We start from the raw sequence: 13,475 nt of genomic DNA on the forward strand, positions 1-13,475 counted from the left end.
CATTATAGACACCGTGGCAAGTGATGTAAAAATAAGAGCTACATTGACTTGTAATGCGTTTATGCGTTTTTGACGGAGCTATGTGTGTGGGTGGGTGGGTGGCTGGCTGGGTATGAGCACGAAAACAGCATGGTTGTTTTTCACCACCTGTGCGCAACCCAACGCAGACACAAACACACACGCACATATTGAGTTTAACTGTATATATATGATGCTTTCGGGTGTGCCAGTACAGTACAGTACAGTGCCAGTACAGTACAGTAGAGGGTACAGTAGAGGGACCGCCACACGGTAACTGTCATTTCTCAACCGTTTCGGACGCGGGGCGGCTTGCCCCCTGGGCACGTTCCTGGGGGTCTGGAACTGAAATGTTACACATTGAGGTAAATTAAGATTCTCAGATTTCTCTTTTTAAATGCCGCTTATCAACTAACCGGTTAATCAATCAATAAGGTTATCAATTATCGATTAATGAATGAATCGATAATTGACATCGCTAACACAAAGATGACTATGCGTTACGGACAAGTAATTCAGAAATATTACACATTAACCTTTATCATACATGGTGATAATGTTGCTAAACATAGATCTGCGTTATCCAACTAGCTAGGCAGGGACAGAACCACAACAACAGCAAGCTTAAGAAAGACTAAACAATGACAGGACAGCTCAACAAACCGACAGACAGACAGACAAAACACAGCCTAAAGTTTGAAAAATCAATTGACTTTGAGATCCCAGAGTGTAGTTGAAATTGTTGAATGTAGGTGATTGGAGGTGTGTGTGGTTGCTCATATCTTAGGTGACACAGGAGCAGACTCTCCTGGTCTGAGCTGGAGCCACACAGTCTGGCTAGGAGGAATGCAAAGACAACGACGGGACGGGGGGGGGGGGGGGGGGGCTGCTGCTGCTTAAAGTGCATCCAGACAGAGTTTCACTGTATTGCACACAGCGCATCACCCACTGTATGACAGCACTACAGAAAACACTTCAAAGCACTACTAACAATCGCTTGTACCTTCACCTGTGACTTAATGTCATGGTATTAGGCTCTTCACCTGTCGGAGGACAGACAGAGAGACAGCGCCTGGAACATTAGTTTGCCATTTCTTCAGTTGCAGCCGTTGGGGACTCAAAATGTGTGTGTGTTTGCCACTGTGTGCACGTTTCCCTGTGCATGGGCAGAGGCTCTGTGCCGAGGTCCCGATCTTTCTGTGTTGCATTTCATTTATGTCCGTTGCCCTCTTTTCTGGTATAAAAACATTGAGGGTGACCTGCTTCCTTAAGAGGACATTATGCTTTTTAACTGCCTCTATTGTAGCTCCTGTTTTGTCACGTGGAACCTAATCAATAGATTACAGCACTGAGAATGACAGGGTCAAGGCTTTGTGTCATGCCATTATCAACAGCAAATTGTACTGGCAGGAAGTAATTGACAGATGAATCTGTATAATTCAGAAGTGTCTGTGTCTTCACCAATGTCTCATTATATACTGTACACTCCTGCTGATAATCAAATATCTGTAGGTCTGTCAGACAGTTCTGCTGACATAGTTGACAGAATCACACAAAGGTTAGCAAGGCTGTGTGTGGTACGTGAAGGGGGGCATTGGGGGAGGGTTATTAAAACACTGAATCACCAATTCCTCTCATATTATTAAAAAACAAACAAACAAACAAACAAACAAAAAACGACCAATACAAATACCCTGCCAATCTATGCCAGTGGTTGACTGCCAAGGGGGGGCTTGTGTGCCATTCCAGTAATCATGTGGGTTAGCAGGGCTTTGGTTGTATGAGGCACACCCAGTGCTTACGGGGGCCCCAGAGAGTGCCAGGCATGACTGAGCATTACACTGCTACGTTTACATCAAAAGCCAGTGGGGAAGTGTTTGAAGTCTCGTGCACTGTAATAATGAAAGCCCTTACAGTGGGTGCCAAACCACTCCAAAACAGCTTGAGGAGGGCACTGAACAATGTCTGCTTGGTTCCTGGGCTGTCCTTATGCGGCCAAAAAAAAGAGAAAGAAGCAGGACCGTTGAGAGAGACAGAAAGAAAGTAAACTGTTACTGAATACTGTTGCTGCTGTGCTGCTGGTCGATTGCATCACTGGACACTGAAACCCTCCCCCACCCGCTCCTGAAAGCAGTGGCTGAAAGGGGGTGGAGTGGGGGTGGGGGTGGGGGGCCATTCTCAATTTACAGCTCAATATCTGCAGGGGTGGGAGAGTTGCCGGGAGAGCCAAGACACATACAGAGACATGGTTGGGATCGTGTCAGATGGTATTAAAGACAAACACGTGTAATTAAAAACATTATTGATTTCAACACGGGCAGCGGGAGTGAACCCTCCGGCCTTGCAGACAACTGTGTTACCTCGAAACAGATGTTCTGCCATCGGCTCTCTGGGTCTATGCAGCTACGCTCCAAACACAGCTGGAGCGACGGGTCAACGAGAAGAACACCATGGTATCCAACACACCCACAACGTGCGCAATTTTTTGTAACTAGACAGATATGTAGGTCTCGCAACACTAAGGGATCAGATCAATGGGCGAACACGAGCTAAAGAGAGTGATTAAACTGTATGCGGAGAGAGAGAGAGAGAGAGAGAGAGGGGTGAGGGGGGTGAGAGAGAGAGGGGGCGAGAGAGAGCGCACAGGAGGAGGAGGGGAAAACAAAAGATAATAAGCAGGTCAGGAGTCAGAGCATGTCTGTCTTTATTCCTGTGCCATATATGGTTCAGTCTCATTCTTTATGCAAAGGGGGTGGGGCGGCGTGGTGAAGTGAGTTGGGTTCAGACTGCAACAGAGCCAACTCCGGCATGCATACACAGTACACACAGACACTTTGCATTAGTCCTCGACTGCCACACGGTTCCACTCAAGAGCTTCTCCACCCCAGAATCACTGCAAGGTAATGGCTCTAAAGTGCCAGAGCCCCCCCCCCCCCCCCCCCCCCCATTTACCGAAAGCTGATCATGCTCATGAATCTTTAACACTAGGAGTCACTTCAGAATGTCGCAGAAAGAGGAGAGGAGGGCTGTTACAACATAACTTGCGGAATATGGGGAGAGAGGAGGGTGCAGACGCTTATCTGACATACCAAAAGTCCGACATGCGCTGCGGCTTAAAAATCACCCGTGCTGCGGGTTACAAATCACCTATTACAATAGAAACCAGATTATTCTACATGAAACTGATACATTACTTATTGACAGTGGGACACGTTATTTAAAAATGCATTTCGACTAATGGTAGCCTCTAATTTCACAGCAGCTGCTGTATTTGAAGACAGCGGTGTGTGCTGGCAAAACTCCAGGCAGCGTACGTGCATCAGAGTTTGACGTGTTCAAGCTAGCAAGACATACAGTTGCACAGACAGCAAAAGGAGATGTGAGGCTCCTTTTCGTACGTGACAGATAAAGACAACACAATTACAGGACTTTCAGATGCTGCCGTTAGTTTTAAAACCAAAATAACTGTTGGATCTGGCCATTTATTGGTTGACTGGAAATTTACTGGCAAGGAAAATGAGCAGGAGAGGGGAAGAAGTCTAGATATGCAGGCCATCTCCCTGCAGCAGCTGCACTCATCATGGTGGCCAGAAAACTGAGATAAAGCAAGATGTTCACACTCATAGTGTCGCTCATCAAATGGTGGAGAAACTCAGCTCAGATATCACAGCCAACCTTTCCGCACTCAAACTACAAAGATACAGCTGAGAAAACACCTTTTCTCCAAATCAATGAGCCTGGATGGAGGGACATCACACATGAGAACAAAAACAAAGTACATGATGCAGTATAGGGTCATGCCTGGGGCGAGTTCCAATGAACATGGTTTAGGCTTAAAAGAGTAGCCCTTTAATGAGCAGGAAGAAGGATTCACCGCGGCTGTTGGTGTCCCTCACTGTAGTGTTGGGAGGAGGTTATATACAAGGCATTATTACATAAGCAGAAAGATGGCCATGACTGCACTTCTCACCTTGGCTTCAGTCCAGGGGATCCCTCAGGGCATAGTTGCAGGAATACAACACTGGGAAACCTTTTAGAATCATCCACGCCTCCCTGCTGAAGAACTGTAAAAAAATGAAAGGAATAAAAATACAGTCAGGATATACAGTATGTTACTCAGAATTTTGCCAGAACCGGCACAACTCAGCAAAGTGGTCCAGTTAAGGTAGCAACAATGGTCCAAGTGGTGCTGAAGCAGGACAATCACAGGTCCTTAGTAGTGTTAAATGCAAGACTGAAACTAGCTACGAGTTTGTCAATAGCTCCACTTAGCTAGTCGTTAGCAGACTAGTAACAGGCCTACAGCTCTGCACTGCACATGATTAGCGTTAGCTTAACGTAGAGCTCTAAGTGGAGTGTCTACAGGGTCCATCTCCTGGGAGACCTTGCAACCTTATTACATCCTGGAATACAGTAAGTCTTTTTAATCATGACACACAATTAATTAGACAGGATAAAGGGGTTTCAATTGAAGTCATCTTGTTCAGATAATTAGGAAAAGCAACTACTTGTTCAAAGAAAATGAAACAAGAACAAATGACATGCAGTAAAGTCACTGTGACTGGGATACAGTCACCTTTTAAAGCATGAAGCCTTTCCAATGCTCCTTTATTTGTAAATCTGTGTATATAAAACATATATCCCTTATCGCATCTCTTAATTACACCAACATTGTTCATGTGAAGCAGTTTGTTTATCCTTATTTACTGAAATGATAAAAACCGCTATAGTTATTTGGCCTCCGACGGGGGAAGCGAGCCCCTCTGGCCAGGCACATAGCTCGGCCTTGATGGCTGGAGAGTAAAGACGACAGTCAGCAAATGTAAGTAAGTAAGGTTGTTTGTCACGGTGTAACAATTAATAAATGCATGTCAACACCGGTAACACCACATAGCCCACTTTAATTAATATATTGTCAACCAGTAGGTGTCCTACTCGACATGGACATTGGCAGTGATCCAGGAACAGAAACCAAACCACACTGCATGCCAATTTCCAAACTGACAAGGTGTTGGGTGGGTGCATGATCAAAACATACAATGATAGGATAAACAAACCAGCAGCAATCCATAATGTCCTTTTCACAATTTTATTTTCCTCACGAGACAAACAACGGACGTGTTTCAGCTCAAACAGCCTTCATCGGCGTTGTTGACGACTCAAACAGGACATAATAAGATTAATTGAGAGCACATCATCAACGCTGCCTACAGGTTGTTGTGAAGGGAGAAAAAAAATCACACTCAGACTCAAAGTACAAGCTCGTACCGAGTTCAATGCAATATTAATCAATACTGAACGATGTTATCTATTTATGGAAACAAGCTGTGGCAGTGCCATCTGTCTGTCCCGTCTGTACCCAGCCCTGTTCCCAGCACCAGCCAGCGGAAGCCGCACATGTGTCCGCTGTGGCCAGCCAGAATATCTAGCGTACAGCTTCGGAGATCCAGAACGCGGAATCTGTGACCGCCCCTTTAGAGCGATGGGAAAAAGAAGGCAGAAATTCTCATGAAACGCCCACATTCCAGGATGTAGTATGTAGGACTTGGGATGGTCTCCCCGTCAAAAAAGGACTCCATCGTGGCATTTGGCAACGCAGTAATGAGGCCAGAGAATCATTTTAGAGGCACACACCACACATAGCCGATGTAAGTAGAGCCAGCCGGCCCTTCTACACTGTGGAGATTTCTCTCAAATACCTGCCAACTGAGCCAGCTGAGGAATGCGTTCACGTGAGGTCATAATGTGATGACGTAATTGGGGACCGAATCCCCTTTTGAACCCTGGCCTGCACAAGTTCACAGCCAGAGAGCCATGCGGAGAGGCTCACCCAAACAAACAGGATGTGATGAATGTGTGGGATTTTCTAAAGACGACAGGAGATAAGAAAACGGATATTTATTGGAATATATGTTGTATTAGTTGTAAAGCAAAAAAGGAATCCCCAATTGCCATAAATGCATTCGTAAACTAAAACTATGGTTTGTGTTCTGCCGTCACGTCTGCTGTGATATTTCAAAACAGTGTTTCTCAACTCCGCCTTCCTCTTTGCCGCTGCTTACGCTCTCCACTGCCCCCCCCCGACCCACCCAACCCACCTCCCCCTTGGCTCTCAGTTCTCATCCTCTGGAGGAATTTCCTCTGAGCATTAGTGCTCTGTCACATGTTCAGTCTCAGCACTGCCAGTGACACTCCACCCTCCCACCCACACACACCCCCACCGGCTGCTCTGTGGACTGCTTTGGCCCCATTATGGAGAAACTATACAGAGACAATTTACCATATTGATTGAAAAGCATCAGGAGCCATCACAGCCAATCAAAAAGCGTGGATTATTCTATTGGGATGTGAGTGTTATTAAATATATATGGGCATATCTATGGAAAGGATCAGTGGATCATAGTGCTTCTATTTGAAAATCAAATAAGCGTCTGTGTAGCTGCATGACTGAGAGGAGTGTGACTGTGGAGTGGAGATTGACTCCAATCAAGATACAGGTTTGGTGGATTTAGCAGGTGTTGGGAATTCACCACCAGTGGTCCTCATCTAAAAGATGTAGTTAGTAATCAAATGGACCCTTATTAACTTAGTATTGTTAATGATTTACATTACTCAATTTCCAAGATATGAAAAGAGTTGAAACCAACTGCATTATTGGTGCTGATTGGTAATGGTATCTGATATTATTAACCTGATTGAGACAATTTCCGCAATTGAAGCTTTTATTTGTAGGGTTCATATAAAAAAAAGTCCCCCCCCCCCAATTATACCAATCGATTTTCATTTTGGACACATTTACACATCCCTAACACATAGTAGACCCAAAATCAGAAGCGACTCAAGCGAGTGTCATATCTCACACACACACACACACACAGTTTTCTGAAAAACGTATGTTGCCGTTATTACATGCATGCATAGTTTTTTGTGCATTATGAACTGATTACAATGAGCTTATATTACATTTTAGTTATTACATTGTGAGGCGTAATTACATGGATAGTGTAATCTAAAATCAGAACACATTGGCGTAAACTAACCAACCACACACAGACAGCCATGCCAAGTCTGACACTGAGCTTTACTGCACCTCCCCCCAGCTGCCTCCACAAAGACAAAAAACGTAAAAAGAAAAAGAAATGCGGAGTGAAAACACAACTTAAAAATTCATACTCCTTGGCTTCCACAATGTTTTACAGGATAGGACATATACCTGAAAACACATGTGAACACAGATGCGGTAAGAGACAGTATACAAAGCCGTATGCCTGCACACTCAGAGGATCTTTGGCTTTGGCTCACTGACCAACACATCCACTGTCCTCCTGCCATCTGTTGGCATTTTGTGGGAGATCAGAGTTCAACAGGTTAAAAGTTCAAGCTCCCATTAAACGGACAGCAGCCAATTAAAATGTACCTATGGAGCGAGAGAAAAGCCATAGTTTCCATGGTCTTTATGACAAACAACTCGATATCTGTCAAAGGAAAATGAAACTGAATTGGTAAAACAAAACTGAATTAAAAAGGCTTTATGAGCACAGTTACTAATTTAAAGAGCGTTGCTGATGATGCGGCTGGACTACAATTTCAAGTTCACGCAGTGGTGACCATGGTAAACAGAAGCTTAAAGGATGGGCAGTATCATTTTGTGACCTCAGAACTCACATTTCCAACCGTGCGGAGACAGATTCTAATCTCTGGGCCAGTGGGCCTACCGACAAAGGTCTCCGGTAGACAACTTGCTTGTCTCCCGTCAGCACCATTTAGTGATGATATGATCAGAGTATGTGAGCAGGACAGGACAGTCTTAAAGCCAGAGATTCAGACTGAGTCATTGTAATCCACTACTTTCTCCTGGAGCGGAGATGAACTCCACTTGTGTTAAAAGGCTTTGTCGCCCGGGCTCTGCTAACAGCTCTAACAAGCCGGGTGGCTAATGATCAGCCCTCTCAGGAGGCTGGGGATTAGATGGGGACCAGCAGCAAATATTTCACAGAAACAGAAATTGACCATAATCGCCAGGTCACGGGGGCTAAACACCAATGGAGCCCCTGCTGGCAGCCTTTTGAATAGCCCACTAATGGCCCCTCGATTCAATAAGAATCAGAGTTGATGTCTGACCTAATGGCAGCACCCTGGGCTTGTGCTGCTCCATAGAGGTCGGGTCAAGGCTCAGCCAACATCCTGCTCCTAACCAATAATCAATAGGCTTTGTTCCACCTTGGGAAGTCCTGCAAACAAACAATTACCCATCTAAGGTGTTGTGAGACAGGATTATCAGCATAATTAACCGCTATTGCAACCAAATGTGATACAGAATGACTTGGAATGTTTGGAAAATCTTGGTTGTGAAAGTCATCATCAACTACTGTCCACGTGTAGCTTACACGTTTGCTGGGCTCAGGTGATAGAGGCGCTGCTTTGGAAGGTTCCTGGTTAAATCCCAGGCTCCTCCTGGCTTCGTGTCCAAGTGTTCTTGAACAAGACGCTGAACCCAGAACTGCTCCCAATGAGCAGGTTGGTGTCTTGCATGGTTTCCCATACCATCGGTGTGTGTGAATGTACAATATGTGAATGTAGTGGGTGAATGTAATAGACAAACAGATTGATGGAGCTGCCTTTTATGAGGAGAGGGGGGGGGGGGGATTTCACCCACTTCTGTATACCTGTAGAAACTTGTGATGTGACAAAGCTGATTATAATTCTGAGCTTTGGATATGCACCATTGGATTTGGAATGCACCATTTACTGGGTAGCTCATATTATTGTTAACTAAATTAATTGAGTGGGTTGTGCTAGAGTTGTTCCAATACCGATACTGATATTGGTTACTCGGGCGATTACACCCTCAAGTACTCATACTCGGAACCGGCCCCCGATACTTTGACCCGAGTACCAAAACATCCAAAATCCAAATGACACTAGGCTGAACGAATGCAACAGGAGCAAATCTGACCCAACACTGCAGCAAATTGCCAAAAACAGCCGATCTACAAGCATAAATGACAAGTATAGATCGGAGAACAATCTGCATCTATGAGAAAAAGGGGCTCAAATAAGTGGTTACTCAACAAAAATAAAGTACTCGTATCGGCGAGTACTAAAAATTAAGTACTCATACTGTCTGAAATAAATGGTATCGGGACAACTCTAGTTTGTGCTGAAGAATACATTTTGAATTAGGCTGAAAAACCTTTCCATGGCTAATAATAAGGGCCCTGCATGAACTCCACCTTCAAAAGACACTATTATTTATTGCACTGGCCACGTGCCTGCAGATTTCAGCTCTCTTCTGGGTGCAGTTGCCTCATGTCTTTATCCAGCCATATGCCAAAGGCCTTTACATCTGTTGCTCAAATAGGAGCCCTGCCAGCTCCTTCGGCTGTGACCACAGGGAGGATAAACACAAATGTGTTAGGCCTATTATGAGGACTGATAAGACGCGTTGTAAAAAAGGTGAGTCATTCCGACACGACAAAGCAAACGTGTGCTTAAGAGTCAGATAGATATGCAGACAGTGAAATGAGAACGAGATACGAGGGGTGAGAAAATTACGTTTGTAAAACTGTACCATCCCTTTAAGAGTTTGTGCAGCTCATCTTGTGACCACATTCTGCACGTCTACTGCATGTCTATTGTGCCTGCTTGTTTGTGCCTGCTTGTGCCTGTGTGTCGAGTGTGTGTCTCCATGATCCCCTTCCTGGCCGAGACTGTCACGGTGAGTTAGGAATTAGTTCCCCCAGGGGCCCGGAGGCTGTACAGTAGCAGCAGACCAAAGATAAAGCAATGCCATCTAAAGCAGCAAGAGGAGTGGAGAGAAATCAGCTGACACAAGTCTGTCTCTTGATCAGCTGCGCACTACAGAGAAGAATGGTGTGGATGTCCACCAATCAGGTTCACACAGGGGAGTGTAACATGCACATTGTACACAATCACACACGCAATAATGCATGCTAACCTAGAACAATTCCTGTCCTCAACCTCTTGAGCCCCATTGCCCCAACGGGCGGGGGCAGCGACTGTCCACCTCTGAACAGCGCTCAGCGGGTCAATGGAGACCCAAATCGGTCTCCGGTTCCAACTCCATATTTTCCCCCTGGACCCCCCTGGGGTTTAAGAGTTAACTCCTTGATAGTATAGAATCCTTTGACTGCCCCCCTTCCTTAACCTGACTCCGCCAGCTGGTGGCAGCAGTGAGGTCCTCCTCCTGCTTCCCATCTGGACTCTCTCTGGGGCACACATACACTCCGATCAAATGCTGATCGGAGCGATATGCGGCCGTATGCGGCCGCTAGAGGCGGGATCGACGCGAGACTGGTGACGTATTGTAGCTGTGCCACAGAGCAGATGTAAACACAACCTAACAGGACTACAACTCAAAATTATTATGGATATATCAGATTTTTGTCCCGCTGCTTCGGGTTCATCGTTTCTGCTTGAGACCAGATGCAGGCAGAAGGAGGGAACTTGTGAACTCAATACTGCCGCAATATGGCAGTTTAATTCCAATGTTTTGTATTGTATGTAGTATTATATGCGTTACTGATTAGTACTGTTAATCAAATATTAAATCAATATATATATTTATTTTTATTTTATTTATTATGTAGCTACTGCCGTAACTCGGGACTTCACCCCGGCTGGGTCACCCGAGTGAGGGGTATGATGTTCGCGAGACCCGAAACCCCGATGACCTTGGGATACATCACTGAGGAGTGAGGATACATCCCAGGTGCATCCAAGGGATATATTTTCGTTCTATATATTAATTATATGTCCAGAAAATGCATGCCCATGCGCGCGTGCAGAGTCTGCACACCCACACCAAATCTATGTATAGTCAATGTTTTTCATATTCTATAGAATAGCCTGGGTTGCTCAGGCAGAGCTTCAATACCGGGCACCACCAACTTGTGCAGTAAGTATTTGGAGCTGACAGTAGGTGTGGCCGGCACTCTACCTCAGCAACCCGTCCCCTCACCGGTCTAGTAGTCCATTGTATTGCTCGGCTGAATGATAGACAATAAGCCACTCCAACCTAATGTCCTTATTTATTTTATTATTTGATTTAACCTTTATTTAACCAGTAAAACCACATTGAGACTGAAGTCTCTTTTACAAATGTGAACTGGCCAAGAGAAGAGGCAAAATAAGTGACACAGCTCTGTCAGTAACAATAAATACTACAAAAAACAGGACAAACATACAGTGCTCCAATACCCACTACCGAAGGAGCTTAAAGGGAGAACAGGAACGTGACGAACGTCTAGTAATGCAACCAATAAAGACTAGTAATAAATAAAAAACTAAGCAAAGAAATTTGCTAGTAAACTAAAAAGCAACATTTGCTATACGTCAAAGCAGGAGCAGTGTTTGGAAAGTGTGCCCATGGCAATCCTTTTAAAGAATCACAGCAGCCAGTTTGAGTCTGGTCTGTAGGTCATTCCAAGACCAGGGTCCGAAATAAGCAAGGTTTTTTTTCCAGCCTCAGATTTTGTTGGGGGCACAACTAGGGATGTCCCGATTTCTTTGCTTCCGATCCGATCCCGATACCTCAATTTCTGTGTTAGCCGATACCGAATACCGATACCAGTGTCGTGACTCGTGATCTCATGTTGTGTTTATAGCTACATCTCGTGTTGTGTTTATAGCAGACTCATCACTCAAATGTGCACTTGCCGTTTGGGCAACTCCACAAAGTTTGACAAGTTCAAATTTAGAACAAATGTAAAGTGTGAGATTACCAAGATTACCTATAGAAACAACAATAGAGGGTATGCGTGTTGACATCATCATAACCGGAAGTTATGTGTGAATGCCTACCGAGTGGCAGAAAACTACTTTCTGGCCTTGACAGCCCATATATCTATCTACAGAAATGTACTGTATCTGATTCCATGAAATGATGTTAAACAGTGTTAAACTCACTTTGCCACCTCAATTTGCCATTCACTTTATGCATGCGCATACCTTCTATATGTACAATAAAGAAAATCTCTCCATGCATGTTTCTACCCATCTCTGTGTTCCTACACATCCCATGTTGTATTTTGCAGGAAAGCACCAACCTGGCACGAACATACAGTACTTTGCCTCCATCATCAAACCAATTCATATTTTCTGACATCAATTATTTTATGTACATACAGCAAACAAGGACAATGTTGCCAAAGCTAGCTAAAAAACACTCCAGTGACATCGCTGGCGTAAACCTTTCAGCAGAACTTATGTGGCGTTTCAGAGACACACAGATGACTGGCTGGTAATGCAACATTATACCAGATATAGAGATAGCGTTTCAATTTGTGATAGCATTACTTTAATGCCGGGTTGCTTTGTTAAAGTAGAATTCTCTTTTCTCCGACCAATGTTCTAGCAGCAGGATAATGGGTCTGTTGAACATGCTCAGGGTTGGACTGCTAAACCTCAGTATTACCTGATTAAGTCCTGCAGCCTGCTCTGACAGCGGCACACATAATTGGAACAGACAGAGTGAAGAGCAAAGCGAAGCGGCTTTCTCTTCTAATTCGTCATTTGCCTCCCATTTGCACGGTCCCCTGGTGAGACACCAAGACACAGCCGGGTCAGGTAGACCCTAGAGCTATTGGCCATTTAACCTTTATAGTGGAGTGTGTGTGTGACAGCATCTCGATTCTAGAAGAGATACTTCTAGTATCATGTTGTCTGTTGAGTATTCAGTGCATAAGGTCTTACTTCACCATCACTCAACATAGTTTAAGGTAGGCTAAAATGCCAAGTGAAGGGGCTCACGTCTGATTCTACTGAGTGTTTACAAAGTCAGTCAAATACAATTGCAGTGTTAGTGTTTACCGGTAGTTATATAGTATTTACATATTGCATCTATTCTTATTTACGTAGTTTTTTTATAAATAATTATTCATCAATTTATCTTGATCTTGGGTTCTTGCTTTAGGTGGTCTTAAAAACATCACTGCAGTTGACAAGTGTGAAATGGATTGTTATGTCGTTCCCTTTACACCATCTTTCAAATCACTCTGTAGCAACAGTCAAAACGCCACTGCCATTTTTACTATTGGTGCTATTAATCGCCTGCCCAACCTCTGCACAGGGTTCAGGGCTGCACAATATTTCAAAGGAATTGTCATAGCAAATTAGCAATATCAACATCAATATGTGCAGTAAACGTATCACAAAGGTTGGCTTGGATTGGATTGCAATGGATGGTAGAGCTTAATTTCAGCCAGAGCTTGACGGAGCTCAGCTCCGGTACCTGTCACTTCAGCTCCCCTAAGTGTAGAGGCAGCTCCGGTACCAGTAGGGGGCGCTCCGCTATGGGAGCCTCCCATAGCGGAGCCGATTGGTCCTATACACAGACTGCGTAGGGCCCCCAATTCTAAAAAAGGCCTCCAAAGAACTACGTTCAAAGAACGTCTTTGTGCAGTGAGTGTACACTGCTCAGAAGGGTGAAATCTTCC

The 13,475-nt window shown here is 44.6% G+C and overlaps 1 protein-coding gene across 3 annotated transcripts in view; it reads right to left on the reverse strand.

The window, feature by feature from the left end:
- ncoa2 (nuclear receptor coactivator 2) overlaps nucleotides 1–13,475 on the reverse strand; it is an 83,840-nt gene that overhangs the window by 62,428 nt on the left and 7,937 nt on the right. For all 3 annotated transcript variants that reach the window (XM_080794093.1, XM_080794094.1, XM_080794092.1), the window contains exon 2: nucleotides 3,989–4,082. The gene's annotated coding sequence lies outside the window, so the exon portion shown is untranslated. The remainder of the gene's footprint in view (nucleotides 1–3,988; nucleotides 4,083–13,475) is intronic.

The sequence above is a fragment of the Protomyctophum bolini genome, assembly GCF_963924005.1.
Source record: "Protomyctophum bolini genome assembly, chromosome: 21".
In the NCBI taxonomy this organism is placed as follows: domain Eukaryota; kingdom Metazoa; phylum Chordata; class Actinopteri; order Myctophiformes; family Myctophidae; genus Protomyctophum; species Protomyctophum bolini.